This window comes from Nilaparvata lugens, chromosome Y (assembly GCF_014356525.2).
Source record: "Nilaparvata lugens isolate BPH chromosome Y, ASM1435652v1, whole genome shotgun sequence".
NCBI classification, from domain to species: Eukaryota; Metazoa; Arthropoda; class Insecta; order Hemiptera; family Delphacidae; genus Nilaparvata; species Nilaparvata lugens.
The window spans coordinates 3,085,194-3,096,231 of NC_052519.1; positions in this window are offsets into that span (position 1 = coordinate 3,085,194).

Genomic DNA, 11,038 nt, shown 5'->3' on the forward strand with positions numbered 1-11,038 from the left:
AAGTGCATGGCATTTATTCTGTTATCCTAGACTGAATGCAATGGTGAACATAATAGAATCATTCCTGATCACGAATGAATTTTGTACAAGCACGGTTTTCACGAAACAAAAATGCAAAGTTCAATATCAGTGATAGTGATACTATCGGGAATTCTTGAATAATCATCCACAAAAGACAAGTGCATGGCATTTATTTTTATTCTAGACTGAATGCAATGGTGAACATATATAGAATCATTCCTGATCACGAATGAATTTTGTACAAGCACAGTTTTCACGAAAAAAAATTCCAAAGTTTTATTCCAGTTATAGTGATACTATGGGGAATTCTTGGAAAATCCACCACAAAAGTCAAGTGCATGGCATTTCTGATGATATTCTGGACTGAATGCAATGGTGAACATATATTGAATCATTCCTGATCACGAACGAATTTTGTACAAGCGAAGTTTTCACGAAAAAAAATTCCAAAGTTTTATTCCAGTTATATTGATACTATGGGGAATTCTTGGAAAATCCACCACAAAAGTCAAGTGCATGGCATTTCTGATGATATTCTGGACTAAATGCAATGTTGAACATATATTGAATCATTCCTGATCACGAATGAATTTTGTACAAGCTCAGTTTTCACGAAAAAAAATCCCAAAGTTTTATTCCAGTTATAGTGATACTATGGGGAATTCTTGGAAACTCTACCACAAAAGTCAATTGCATGGCATTTCTTCTGTTATTCTGAACTGAATGCAATGCTGAACATATATTGAATCATTCCTGATCACGAATGAATTTTGTACAAGCACAGTTTTCACGAAAAAAAATTCCAAAGTTTTTTCCAGTTATAGTGATACTATGGGGAATTCTTGGAAAATCTACCACAAATGTTAAGTGCATGGCATTTCTTCTGTTATTCTGGACTAAATGCAATGTTGAACATATATTGAATCATTCCTGATCACGAATGAATTTTGTACAAGCACAGTTTTCACGAAAAAAAATTCCAAAGTTTATTCCAGTTATAGTGATACTATGGGGAATTCTTGGAAAATCTACCACAGAAGTCAAGTGCATGGCATTTCTTTTGTTATTCTGAACTGAATGCAATGTTGAACATATATTGAATCATTCCTGATCACGAATGAATTTTGTACAAGTACAGTTTTCACGAGAAAAAATGTCAAAATTCAATACTAATTGAGGACTACTCAAGGGAATTCTTGAAAAATCAACCACAAAGTCTAGTCATGTTTTTTGTCTGTCATTATGGACTGATTGCATTGTTCAACATAAGTTATATATAGAATCATTCCTGATCATTAATTAATGTTCAATGTTTCATCTTATTGAGAGTTTCTGGTTGTATGTGTCTTGTTTGAGTTTTAAATTTCATTGAGAGCTATCCCCTTAATTTAGATGTGATAATCTAGTAACAATGAAGGAATGGGTATAGAAGATGAATTCCTGCATTGCATGCTTAAGAATAAATTTAGTAATGATCTTTGGTAAATATTCATTCATCCCATTGTATTTCATTCTTCATTACTCATCGTTACAATCAGGAGACACTACATAATTTTTTAATTTTTAAATCACAGGGAATCCTCAGTTGTAACATTATTAATAAGTATCTAGAATAAGGATAATAGTGATTCTAGTAGCTAATTATTATATTTATCACTCATTAACCAAGATAACATTACAACATCATAGAACTATTTATATCGTCCACATTCACACATTTATAATTTTTTAGAAATAGATGGATCTCTCATGGTGCAATAACAACAAAACAAAGAAGAAAATTATACACGATTATTCTACTGTAGGCCTATTGCGACAGATTAAATATTAACAATAATGAACTTTGAACATCAACATTTACGTAGGTTCTGTTTATTTTTAGTGATATGTATCGGACAATCAAAAGTAGATTATTGGTTAACACTTGAACTCTTTCCCACTTCGGTCTTTGTTTAGAGTGGGTTTCGAACTCCCTCACTCTATACGGTATTTTGCCCGGCGCCAATCAATTACTATGAATTGATAAATTAAACTAATAAAATGGAATTGATTTGAATTGATAAAATTAATTACTTACTGTAACTTCATTCACTGTGTGGATACTTATATTTCACTCACTGAACTAATAATAGTATTGAAGAAAAAGATAAAGATAGATAGATCAGGGTCGTGTGTAAGGGAATGTATAAGTGAAAGGCAAAACAAAGGTTAATTATGAATTTATTATTGAACTTTAAATTATATGAATTTATAAAAAATTGATCAAAAATATAGTAATGATTAGATATAAATACAAGATGATTAGTTTTTTGAAAGTACAACAGTTCAAGTTTAATTTTAAACAACAAACTTAACAAACAGTTCTTATTACTTTTATCAGGTTACTTGAAAAATAAGTATTAAATCAAAATATTGAACAACTCTAGTTAAAAATATGCTTATAGTCAAAAATAAGAGAATTGATAAATTTTAAAGAATGATATGATTAGGGGAGCCTTGCTTTAAAAAACTATTATTGTGCTTAGAAGAAAATTTCAACTGTAAGCTTCAAGAAGTTAATTAAAACTGTATCCACAGATTTGTATTTAGAAGAGCTAAATAATTAATTTGCTGTTTACTTTGATGCTATGTAATTTGATATAGTTATTTGGGCTTTTTTAGGGTGGGGTGTGTGGGATTTGAAATGAGAAAAATTGAAAATTCTAAATGCAATCTTTACCTGGCTCAGTCAATTCCTATAGGATAATGAAGTCTGAAACCAAAAACTCACTCCTACACTGAACACTGTCCAAAATCCAAGAGACTCACAGCAACTAACAGCAACTCAACTGCCACTAACTGCCACTCAAATGCCACTAACCTGCAAGGCATGGTCTGCCTGCATATATACTAGCACCACGATTTTCCACCCCTCATCACCCTTCGCCCTCTAGCTCCGCCTACCCTCAAACTCATCAGCTAAATTATGCTTACAAATTGAATTCAAATATCAATTTGAATCACTATAATGTTTATTATGTTAAATCATTTTAAACTATGGCTCCCCTTCATTATTAAAAAAATATTCATATATTTTATCAATATTTAAACTCTGAAGTTTGGATACTGACAATTGAATGCATTGATTTGATTAATACAGTAATCAATCTTATAAATCTAATATGGCAAATACTTCAATATAAATACATGAAATGAACAAATACAATGTCATACAGTACATCATTACAATTGAGTTGAATAAATCAAATTAATAAGATACCAATCAATTACTACTCAATTAATTAAGCAGGTTTCTCATACTCATTGTCAACATGTTTCAATCAAATATACCAATTTATTCTATTTACAAATTTGTCCTTAGCCTATGAATTCGGATTCAACTAACTTAATTAGCTTATAATAATTATTAAATATAATTTATTATACAACATTTTATTTGTTGAATACTTTATACATATAGCCTAATCTACTTCATGACCTAATTTATAAATACATTTACTCATATATCATGTTTATCGTTTTATGTGATCACCATTCAAATAACTGATCATCAAATAATTGCTTTAATCATTATAATATGCATATGCCCACGTGGTAAAATTGTAGCATATGCTACCACGTGGTTACATTGTGAACTAACTCACATATCTATATTTACTTCTCTCCTAACTATATATCTATATCGCTATTCACAATTTTCATTCACCTGCCATCAACTTATGCTATAGGTATATACAAGGGTTGACACAAAGCACAGTGGCCATGTGGTTTCTATTGTAAACGTGTCTGTGACTGACGTTACTGTTATCAATATTGTTAGCAATTCTCTATGACAGAATGATTTTGTCTCAACTACTTTGAAAGAATAATAACCCCAGTCATCTGGCTAGGTAAGCTATTCAAATGCATTCTCAATAGTTTCGAGAACGGTTCTTTTTATTATTCTAGCTCTTCGAGCATTCATATTCTTAAATACAATATGTTCAGAGCACGTGTTGCAACAAATAACATATCTACAATTTTTAAATTTTAGGAGAGCACATGGTCGCCATTTGTGGCTCAAAACCCCCCTCAAGAGCAAATACTAAATGAAACATGAGTTTAGTCTTTGCGATATTAACACTAAAAGGATGGTTATTAAGAGTAAACTACGTAATGCAAATTATTGTTCTCACACTTCAGACACCACAACATGAGCTCATAATATGGACGGTCTAGAAGTTTGAAGATCACTGTAGTTCTCCATCGCGGTACAACCAGATCATTGGATGCTGCATGTTACGTGGAATTCTGACTGGCCGTTAGCCTAGTGACTCGTAGCTGATGATGTCCACTCAGTCCGCTGCTCCATTTTTTTTCTTTCGTTTCTATCTTTCCTCATCATACTGTACTGTACAATTTAATCTACCAGCTACACATATTTACAGTTAAGTTTTTCAGCATGGTGCATCCTTCACACAATAAGGCTACTCAATCCACCCCTTGTGTGAATTCCGCACAATGCTTACTGGCTTGTTTACTCCGTGAACAATACATTCTCCATCTCACTCCTTCTCATGTCTCTCGCTCATCTCGCAGGTGTTACCACTTCTCTTTCTACTCTAGCCCTTACACTTTCATTCTGTCCTTCTTGTGAGTCATTTGTTGTCCCCCCTTCATTGTTTATTAATTGTTCACAAGCTACTGTCCATTTCTCATTATTATGATTTCTTAATATACTATCTATTCACACTAATGGACTTATTATATATATTAGTACATACTTTCTCAACTAGAAAATTGCTCCATTTATAATCATCTGGGGATGTCACGTTCCATATTTCCATCTCATTGTTCACCTCTTCTCCAGTTATCATCTGAAAACGACCCTCTTTCTCGGTAGTCATTCTGTCCTCTTTTCCAGTTTTCATTCCGTTGAAGTGTTTTTCCATTGTCATCAGCATACTTCTCTGCGAGTAGTATCATGATTGATTGCTCCCCTTGATCCGAAATTATCATCTCCATATCCTGTTTCTTTATTTGCGGATTTCCTTTCTTCAAATCGTTGCATTGTGTTGTCTTCTTTCTCTCCTGCTGGACCTGCTGACTGCGTGGCTGATTCACGTCTCTCCTCCTCCAATTCACATTTGGTGACGAATTGGTGTTCTGCCAATTAGCATTCTGGTCGCTATTCCATCTTCCATCTCGAATGAATCCTCCTCTTCCTTATCGCCGTTGAAAGTCAGATTGTTGTCCCGACTCTGCTGTCCATTACCGATGTTAACAGTCTCCCTTCTCTTCATTGGCGGACTTTTTCGTTCCTCTCTTTGAACCGAAATCTTCTCCTCTTCTTGTTCACGCTTCTCCCTTAATTCATTTTTCTCAACATCGATATTCTGCAAGCTCCATTCTTCCAATAGTTTTTCCATCTCGGGCACTGTCTTAACATTCCTATTGAATCTAGCTGTTTCCAGTCCAGTTCCATAGTGTTTGACTAGTTTTATTATGATTTCTTCATCGAGAGTGCCGGTGTCAAATTCCTTGCAATGAGCATCTGCTTTATGAAGTACTCACTTGCGTTTAACTTCCTCCCTCTAATAAATTTTCCGGTTCTCAATCTCTCTCGCACTGAACTTGAGTGAGTTGGCTCCAGAATTTATTAGTGAAACGCTCCTCAAATTGTTCAGAGAGTCAATGCTAGCCTGAATAATCATCCACCATGCTGAGTGTTGACTATCGAATGACTTTTCAATGATGCTTGATTGCTCACTCCAGTTAATTTTTCCACTACGCCGCAAATATTCTTTCAACTTAATCAAAAATGCATAGGATTCTCCAGATATTTCTCAAATTTTGGCACTTCATCCAATCCCCTACAGCTGTGTTTTGACGATAATCGGTTGTGTCCTGGCCTTCTCGAATTCCGTTTTCATCCTCTCCTTCTCTCTGTAAAATTCCGCGAGCTGCTCCTCAAATCTTTTAAAGGCTGCATTTCCATTCCACCTGATTTCTCTGATAGCTCCTTTCTCACCGATGCGATCTCTGTTGAAAGTCTCTTATCTATTCTCTCGACGTTTTTCTCAACTGCTGTTATTTTTATTGCTATCTCACCACAAATCTCTTTAGTTTTTTCCTCCATTTTCTTCTCAAATCTTCTCTCCAGCTGTTCTACATTGCTACTTACTTTTCTAACTTTTCATTCATTTCTTCTTATTCTCTTCCATTTCTTACTATTTCCTCCAATTTCTTACTGTTTTCTTCGAATTGCTTGCTCATACTTGTCCGGCTTTCTTCGAAACTGGCACCCATATCTTCCCTCATACTTGTTAATAAGTTGAAAATCTTGTCCATTCTTTCCCTGATAGTCCTACTTTACAGCCTTTTTCACTCGAATTTGTTCTTGGTCGTCGTGAGAGTCACCAGGTTGATTTACCATGTCAGAATTCGGTAACATCTCCAGTGAATATTGCTCCTGACTCTCAATGGTGTTATCTGTGCTGCCCTCACTGCTTTCGAAATTTGTTGTGCTGCTCTCATTTGTTGCCATTGTGTCTGATTGAAGTGTGTTTACAAGCCTATTTCTAAGAAAATATCCTGACATAGGTAACCTATACTTCGAACCTATTACTAATCCTACTTATCACGAAGCTCATACATGACCCAAAAATGTTCATACAGAAGATTAAAATACTGTTTAATGAACTACACCCACAAATAAATAATTAAAATTTAATTTCTATGATGCTTGACTGGATAAAATAATATACAAAAGATATAAATGATACTATACTCAGGGCTTCTATTCTCTACTTCTATACCCAATTCTACTAATATAACCCAAACTATATTCACCAAAATAACATACTGAATGATTGATTAAACCCAAATAACAGACTTTTTAAATAAAGCTACCCCCAAAGTATTGAATGAGAATAAATTATATCAAATTTCCTATAACCAATATAAAAATCTACATATAGTTGAGCCACCAATACGAATTCAAAAATGATATACAAAATAATCAAGTAATAGTTAAACACTGAGAATTTGAAGATTTAAATGGATAACTTTCCTACCTGCAATACTATAACAATATTAATCACACACTTCTGTACACTCAATAAGAATTTCACACAAATGAAGATGATTATGTATACCAATTCACTATTATGCACTTTCACTTGATACACTTCAGCAGATTAACTCAGAATCTGGCCCCTAGTTGCGGCGACATTTTGAACTCTTTCCCACTTCGGTCTTTGTTTAGAGTGGGTTTCGAACTCCCTCACTCTATACGGTATTTGCCCGGCGCCAATCATTTACTAGAATTGATAAAATTAAACTATAAAATTGAATTGATTGAATTGATAAAATTTAATTACTGTCAACTTCATCACTGTGTGGATACTTATATTCACTCACTGAACTAATAATAGTATTGAAGAAAAGATAAAGATAGATAGATCAGGGTCGTGTGTAAGGGAATGTACGAAGTGAAAGGCAAAACAAAGGTTAATTATGAATTTATTATTGAACTTTAAATTTATATGAATTTATAAAAAATTGATCAAAATATAGTAATGATTAGATATAAATACAAGATGATTAGTTTTTTGAAAGTACAACAGTTCAAGTTTAATTTTAAACAACAAATTTAAACAAACAGTTCTTATTACTTTTATCAGTTACTTGAAAAATAAGTAATTAAATCAAAATATTGAACAACTCTAGTTAAAAATATGATTATAGTCAAAAATAAGAGAATTGATAATTTTAAGAATGAATATGATTAGGGGAGCCTTGCTTTAAAAAAAACTATTATTTGTGCTTAGAAGAAAATTTCAACTGTAAGCTTCAAGAAGTTAATTAAAACTGTATCTACAGATTTGTATTTAAAGAGCTAAATAATTAAATTTGCTGTTTACTTTGATGCTATGTAATTGATATAGTTTTTGGGCTTTTTAGGGTGGGGTGGTGTGGATTTGAAATGAGAAAAATTGAAAATTCTAAATACAATCTTTACCTGGCTCAGTCAATTCCCTATAGGATAATTGAAGTCTGAAACCAAAAACTCACTCCTACCCTGAACACTGTCCAAAATCCAAGAGACTCACAGCAACTAACAGCAACTCAACTGCCACTAAACTGCCACTCAAATGCCACTAACCTTGCAAGGCATGGTCTGCCTGCTATATCTAGCACCACGATTTTCCACCCCTCATCACCCTTCGCCCTCTAGCTCCGCCTACACTCAAACTCATCAGCTAATATTATGCTTACAAATTGAATTCAAATATCAATTTGAATTCACTATAATGTTTATTATGTTATATCATTTTAAAATATGGCTCCCCTTCATTATTAAAACAAATGATATCATATATTTTATCAATATTTAACTCTGAAGTTTGGATACTGACAATTGAATGCATTGATTTGATTAATACAGTATCAATCTTATAAATCTGATATGGCAAATACTTCAATAACAAATACATGAAATGACAAAATACATGTCATACAGTACATCATTACATTGAGTTGAATAAATCAAATTAATAAGATACCAATCAATTACTACTCAATAATAAATTAGCAGGTTTCTCATACTCATTGTCAACATGTTTCAATCAAATATACCAATTTATTCTATTTACAAATTTGTCCTTAGCCTATGAATCGGATTCAACTAACTTAATTAGCTTATAATAATTATTAAATTATAATTTATTATATAACATTTTATTTGTTGAATACTTTATACATATAGCCTAATCTACTTCATGACCTAATTTATAAATACATTACTCATATATCATGTTTATCGTTTTATGTGATCACCATTCAAATAACTGATCATCAAATAATTGCTTTAATATATTCATATGCTAACCACGTGGTAAAATTGTAGCATATGCTAACCACGTGGTTACATTGTGAACTAACTCACATATCTATATTTCTTCTCTCCTAACTATATATCTATATCGCTATTCACAATTTTCATTCACCTGCCATCAACTTATGCTATAGGTATATACAAGGGTTGACACAAAGCACAGTGGGCCATGTGGTTTCTATTGTAAACGTGTCTGTGACTGACGTTACTGTTATCTATATTGTTAGCAATTCTCTATGACAGAATGATTTTGTCTCAAACTACTTTGAAAAGAATAATAACCCCAGTCATCTGGCTAGGTAGCTATTCAAATGCATTCTCAATAGTTTCGAGAAACGGTCTTTTTATTATTCTAGCTCTTCGAGCATTCATATTCTAAATACAATATGTTCAGAGCACGTGTTGCAACAAATAACATATATCTACAATTTTTAAATTTTAGGAGAGCACATGGTCGCCATTTGTGGCTCCACACTTTTTAAATCAGCTTCTTTTTCTAATATGATACTATTTGATATCAGATTTAAAAGCCTCTGATCAGTGACTTCCCCATTCTGATTCTTCGGTTGCTGTAACGGTAACTAATGCATGTTGTAAATTATTGATGTTCAATAAGCCTTTTCAAAAGTGTACTTTTGGTTCCAAAGATGTTCATTTTACGCGCGCATCTAATAAATAATGTGGTTCTTGTGAAGGTTTCATCTGAATTTCGCAAAAACTTAGTAGCCAACTGGTTAATACATCTTCTACTTTGGCCTTACTTTAATTAATGAGTAAATGGGTCAGACCATTGGGCAATACGGTGGATGATTTTCTAAAACAGGAATTCAATCATCAGTATCTTGCATGATGCACACATTTACAAAATACGTCATATGAATTGGATTCAGCCTATTTGAATAATAGTGGAAGCAATTCCAATTACAGAAATAACTGGCATAATACTATGCATAAAAGTATTTACAAACAGTAAAGTCAAATAGATTGTGAACAATAATGGTGATATGATAAACCATATGTTTTCGTTGTCATTGATTCATTCATAATATCAAATGTTGTTGATCCGTTACTAGTAGAAAGTCATGTTCATTTTATTTGATTAAAGCTCTACAAATGAAGAGTTTACTTATTTCAATTTAATCAAATAAAATGCCGACAAAGAAAAAGACAAAAACGATTGAAAACCGTAACTACGAAGAAGATAAGATGGAATCACATATTGACAAGTTTCTCAAGCCAAAGGAATTATCTATCGACCCAGATTCGCCTACGGCAGAGAGAGAGTGGAAACATTGGAAAAGACGTTCGAAATTTCTTAGAAGGAACGACAACCAAAGACAAATGAAAATATTGGTAAACTTCTTATCACCTGCTTTATACGAAATTGTGGAAAGCTATACTTCATATGAAGAAACTATATCCATGTTGGAAGATATGTTCGTTAAACCGAAGAACGAAATTTATGCACGATACTGCCTTGCTAATGCAAAACAACAAATAGGTGAGTCCATTGATCACTACTATTCTGAACTAAAAAGATTAAGCTTATCATGTAACTTCACTAGAGTGTCAGCCGAAGAAAACAAAAACGAGCATATTAGAGATGCTCTTGTTTCAGGGTTATGTTCTATTGAAATTAAAGAGAAACTTTTTCAACAAGGAGATTTGAGTCTACAAGAAACCGTTTCCAAGCACGTGTTCTTGAATCCGCAAAAACATATGCCGACTCCTTTAAAGTACTTGTTATACAAACTCTGTTGAAGAAAATAAAAACATAAGCTTGAGTGAATCTTTCTCAGATGTTAATGCTGTAACCCAAAATCGACAGGCAATTGTAGAGAAATCCGTTCAATGCCAACGTTGCGGATATAAAAACACTCAAATTCTCAAGAATGTCCTGCAATAGGAAAGACTTGTCATAAATGTTCCCGAATTGGACACTTTTCCCATGTGTGTAAAAGTAAAACGCTCAAAGAAAACTAACTACGTCAACTATTACTGCAGCTGGTATAGCCAATAATCTTTCTAAAGCTACAATTATTGTTTCGGTGAATGGAATAAATACACCAGCTCTTATTGATACCGGAAGTGTTGCCAGTTTTATTGATGAAAAATTTGCAAAAACATAAATTTAAAACT